Here is a 5,841-nt window from a genome sequence, read left to right as displayed (position 1 = left end):
TTGAAGATTTACTAAGGTGATTTAAGCATAGAAATTTCATAAGCTCTACTTAAACCGTGTATATTCAATGATCACAGAATAAACTAAAAGACAAGGATTGCAGGAGTGACGTTAGTTAGACCAGGAAGTGCCAAATTAAACAGAATATTGAGATAGCATGAGGAATGTGATCTATTGCTTACTTTCCTAAGAAGATTTTCCTGTTTGATATTCATTCCTTTATCTACCCTTCCCCCACAGCATCTCCCTCAATTCCTGAGAGTGCCTAGGTGGCTTAAGACATGGAGTACATTTTATTTCCACCTTTTCCTCCTACCCTACCCCCTGGCTATTGATTGGGGTGAACATGTGACCTAAATTGTTCAGCCAGAAAAATCTCAGGACTTGTTTAGAAGGTTGAGAAGAAGCTGTGTACAATTTCCTGTGAGGATACAGAACAAGGCCTGAAGCTGCACACAGCTGCTACACCAGGCACTGTCACACCAAGAGGTGCCACATTAGGAGGACATGGGAATGTAATAATAAAGATGCAAATGGACTGTCGAGGTGGCTCAGCAGGTAAAGATGTTTACTGCCAAGTCTGATTGAGTTCAACTCTGGGGACTCACATGATGGAAGGAGAGACCCATTCCTGGAAGTTGTTTTCCGACCTTCACATGTCCACCATAAATGAGTATGTCCTCTAAGGTATACACACGTGTACACATACATACCACATGCACACATACTAAGTGTAATAAAAGTATATTTATCTGTTTATTTGTTTGTTTATTTAATGTGTATGAGTGTTTTACCTGTGTGTGCCTGGTGTCTGAGGAGGCTAAAAGATGGCATCAGATCCCCTGGAACTAGAGTTACAGATGGTTGTGGGCCATGATGTGGGTGCTGGGTACTGAACCTGGGTCCCCTGGAAGAGCAGCCAGTACTTGTAACTGCTGAGCCAGCTCTCCAGTCCCTATAATAATTTTATTGTTTTAGATGCAAACAAAAATGCTGATGGGAATCAAGCCTGTTTTCTTCCCCTTCAAGTATGGTCTTCTCAACAAGTAAGTCTATAAATAATAAGTCTTTTTATTTTTCCCCAGTACCGAGGATTGAACCCAGGATTGAACCAATAAGCTATACTTCAGTATGTAGTCCTGTTTAAGTCAGTTTGAGTAGACCTTTCTGCTATTTGTACTGAGACATCTAATGAGACAGGGCTAGCTATGATTTTAAGGAATTCATTCTAAAGAATTATAATGGCTGGCATGAGAAAGTTTTAAAAAGTTTTAAAAGGTATTACGTTGATGGGAGCATTAGTATTTAAGTGGAGAGTATAGCAACTACCCTATCTATTTAAAAATGGATTGTTAATAGGACACAAAAAAACGAAAGAGGAGGGATCCATTGCTCCCCACATTATAAGAAAATATAATATATTGAGAAGACTAAAGTAACTGTTTATAATCCTACTATCCAGAAAAATTAATATGTTGGCTTATTTTCTTCTAGTCTACTTTAAATGCATAATTAAAATTACTATATGTATGCAATTATATTACATTTTAAAATAACTTATCATATCTTCCTGAGTATGGTGACTTACTCCTACCATCCTAGTACTAAGAGGCAGAAGCAGGAGGAACAGGAGTTTGAGGACCGCTTGGGTTTTATAGTAAGCTCAGAGACAGCCTGGCTACATAGTAGGACTTGTGTCTCAGGGAAACCAAGGACTCCGAAGAGAACTTACTTGCATAGTGCTTGCCCAAGTCTGGGCTCTGTCTTCAACTTTAAAATAAGTAAGTAAATAACTAGTGTCTCAAATGCATTTTTAAAACATTTATTCTCATCTTAGATTATTTTCCTAGGCTGGAGTCCTAGGAATGAGGTGTACAGGGTACATATGAATATAAAACAAGAGAATGTATACAAAAGATATTTGTAAATTGAAAAATCACTGCTCAGAATGAACTATTATTGTCCTCTTACCATCTCTGGCCCCTAACTTTTTCTACTCTCCCAAACAATGATCTATGATTCCCTACCATTCTGTACTAAGCACTTACTTAAGTACTGTGTACTGAGCTAAACACATGTAGCTAGAGGTCCTTCCCTTGGATTGAGATAAACAAGGTCTACCCTCCTTTCCCAAAGTCTCAATGACAAACTGAGGTATGAGGCCAGAGTTCACTCCAGGGGGAGTTTACTCTGGAGATCCAGGGGGTTTATAGCATGTCCTTACAGAGGATAGAAAATAGGTTACTAACTGGTGTGTGTGTGGGGTTCTTTCCCCAGCAGGCTACAACTGGAGACCTTTGACCCAGCAGGATGAAAGCTTCCCTGAAAAAGCTGTAGCAGCATAGATGGAGCCTTCCCTCCTGTAGTGTAACAGTTTCCTCCAAGATTGAAACGTTGTATCCTTCAGGAAAGCTCCTTATGCAATTTAAAACAGTTTCAGGATATCCTTGAAAGTGACCGGATTCACTAAGCCCCTCCAGCCAGAGGAAGGAAGAAAAAAAAAAGCCATAGTTAGTCCCCCTTAGACAGAAGGAAGCTGAGTTGAGCAGCAAAGACTGAGACCAAAACTGCCTAGAAGAGTTTTAGATCATCTGAGGCACCTGGAAAGGACACTTTTAAACTTGTGGAGCTGCCTGTAGGCTGTGCAGTATGCTCCAGGTTCCTAGCTTTGTGAGCTGTCACTTATGCTGGGGTGCACCTTAGTGATGAAGCTGTCTTTGAGTCATTTCTGTTCCTGTAAGTAACCCCTCACATACATTCCTTTAAGTAATCCCAATAAAACTCACTGGGTCACCAAATTGGATTTTGATGGCATATTCATACTTTGGTCTGTCATGGGTTCCCTATCTGGGGTGTGTGTTGGGTCTCCCCAGGAAAAGGTTGGTCATGTAACACCTTCCTTCTTCTTCTCCCCCAGGCCAAGTGCAGTTAAGGCAAAGTCACATAAACGGGTAGTAGGAAGATGCTTAAAGCTTAAGTGAGGGTCTTAGGACCCTTCCCATCCATCTATGATGGTATGTAAACAGACAAACCCGGTTGGGATAATCCTTTTGAAGCCAACTTAGCTGAACTTAACAAGATGGTAGTTGCTTGGTTAGGAGGATAGTTACACACTACATCATCAGGTTTAATGTTTATGAAACCCTTGCTTAAAAGGTGATAGCATTCTATTTTTTTTTTAAAAGAATGTCAGATAGTCAGTGGTGACATACACCTTTAATCCCAGAACTCAGGAAGCAGAGGCAGGCAGATCTCTGTGAGTTCAAAGCCAGCCTGGTCTACCAAGTGAGTTTCAGGACAACCAGGGCTTTTACACAAAGAGAGTCTATCTGATGTGTGTTGGTGGAGGCAATGCCAATTTTTATTGAAGATACACATGGTTAGGAGTGTAGGAGGAGCTAAGATGGGAGGAGTTAGGAGAGGAAGAGGAAAAGGAAAAGGAGGGGAGGAGAGGGAGAGAGAGAGAGGAGATGGAGGCGGATGTTCACGTGTCTGTAGCAGTCAAAGGTAGTTGGCATATCTAGGTTGGTTATACTTCTGATTGTTTGGGTATCTTGTTACTGATCATTACCAAATATATAAGCCTTTGATTAATCTTTAAGCATTAGAGTCTCATCTTTCTACTGGGTCTGCTTGGATGGCGGGATAGTCTGGGCAATGCATGGAAGCTTGGCAGAGCCATCTCCCACGCTGATGTTTCGTGGGTGGCAGGGCTGGTGTTTCTGGCTGGTTGGTTCTAGCTGCTGCGTGCACGTGTTTCTCTGGCCGGGAAACATGGTGGCTGAGACAGGCAGAGCCGCTGCAGCTTAGATAGTCGGCTTGATCCAGAGACCATTTTAAATAATTACTTCAACACAGGAGTAACAGAACAGCGACAGAGATTTTGAATTGACCTGAATCTGAAGTTAATCTGCTGTCCCACTATGCGTTCTACACAACTCTCAGCTCAACTAGACCTTTAGCCCTTGCATTTCTTCACTAGGGGCTTTTTCTAGCTCCTGTCACTCACAGGATTACCATCTCTATCCTGATTCAGATTCTTATTATGTGGTCCCTAGGTTACTGCAGTCTCTTGTACATTCTCCCTAATCTGTTGTTTGGCCCAGAGTGATCTTTCTAAAATGCACATCTGGCAGTCATTAATGGTTTTCTATAGCTGTCGAAATAAATGGTAACATTTTTGTCCCTAAGGGTTCCTCTTCTTCCTCTTCCTCCTCCTCCTCCTCTTCCTCCTCCTCCTCCTCTTCTTCACTCATGTCTTGCCACTTCATGTTTCATGTCAATGTCTGTACAGATGGCTTCGATCTATTTTTAAATTCCACATTTGTAAGGCATGATTAGCAGGTTAGAAAGTATGTAGAGATGTAAGGATAGCCAGAGTATCTGGAAACATCGTCATGGTCAAAATAGTTAAAGAAGGGGTCATATTTACATCAAAGGAGAGACCCTGAGAAGGAGGAGGTCAAATGGAGAGTAGCAGTACCTTCAGATGTATGGGGAATATCTGTTCAATAGACAAAACTGTGGAGTCTGGGCATGTAGCTTTGTTGATAGAATAGTTGCCTAACACACACAAAGCCCAAGGTTCAATTACCAGTACCACATAAACCAGTCGTGGTAGCACATACCTGTAATTCCAGCACTGAGATAACATGGAGGCAGGAGGATAATACATTTAAGGTCATTCTCAGCTACACAGTCAGTTCTAGCCATGAGAGGATAAATGAGTCCCTTTCTCAAAAAACAAAAACAAACCAAGATCAAAACCAACCAACTAACCAACCAAAAAACAAAACAACAACAACAAAAAAACTTCAAAACACAAAACAAAACAACCCTGTAAATTTTAGTCAACAGAGCTGTGAGTTTTCCCATTCTTCCATTACATATATTATAGCTTCACTGTTTCTGTTTAGATTGGTGTCTTGAGACATCGCCCAGGATAGTCTGGAATTTCTGGGATCAAGTGATTCTCATCCCTCAGTCTCCCTTCCCACAAGATTATCAGTGTTCAATTCTGTCGACAGCTTTATTATGGATATTGTAGAAAGAACTTCTGCACAGAATAGAAAGAGGCCCTAAATGTTTTCATATTCTTTATCTGGGCATCTCAAACGGAGTAGCTTCACAGTACTGTTTCTGAAAAGCAAGAGAGATCACCAACAATAAAAATTTACAGTGAAGGCAGCTCCTAGCATCAAGATTTCTTTTCTTTTTTTCCCTTTTTGTTATTGGTTATTTTATTTATTTACATTTCAAATGTTATCCCCCTTCCTGGTTTCTCCTCCACAACTACCCTATACTATCCTCCTCCCCCTGCTTCTATGAGGGTGCTCTTCCACCCATCCACCTACCTTGCCACCCTAGCATCCCCTAGGCTGGGAGCGTCTAGCCTCCACAGGACCAAGGGCCTCCCCTCCCATTGACAGCATCGAGATTTTAATCAGCGGTTTACAGTTCTACACTGGAGGCTGAAGAATCATTCTAAGGAGGAAAAAAAAAAAGCATGTACACACACAGGACATTATTATGGGCATCTGAGAAAAATAACCAAAGCACAGAGGTTGAACAAACCAATTAGACAATTAGAGTAGGCATAACATAGCTCCTTTCAAAGGAGACTTGGGAACAACAGCAGATAAAGGAAGCTAACCAGGGGGGCCAACCCACAAGGACCACTCCTGTTCAAATCATTTAAAGCCAGAGGCAGTTTTTCTGTAGAACTAGCCAACACTAAGAGAAAAGCTAGAGTTAGAGCAGAGTTGCCCAAGACTCCTTGAAAACCAAACCAAACCAAACCAAACCAAACCAAACCAAACCAAACCAAACCAAACCAAACCA

This window comes from Grammomys surdaster, unplaced genomic scaffold (assembly GCF_004785775.1).
Source record: "Grammomys surdaster isolate TR1022 unplaced genomic scaffold, NIH_TR_1.0 266, whole genome shotgun sequence".
Classification (NCBI taxonomy): Eukaryota; Metazoa; Chordata; class Mammalia; order Rodentia; family Muridae; genus Grammomys; species Grammomys surdaster.
Note: the sequence above shows the minus strand (reverse complement) of the source record.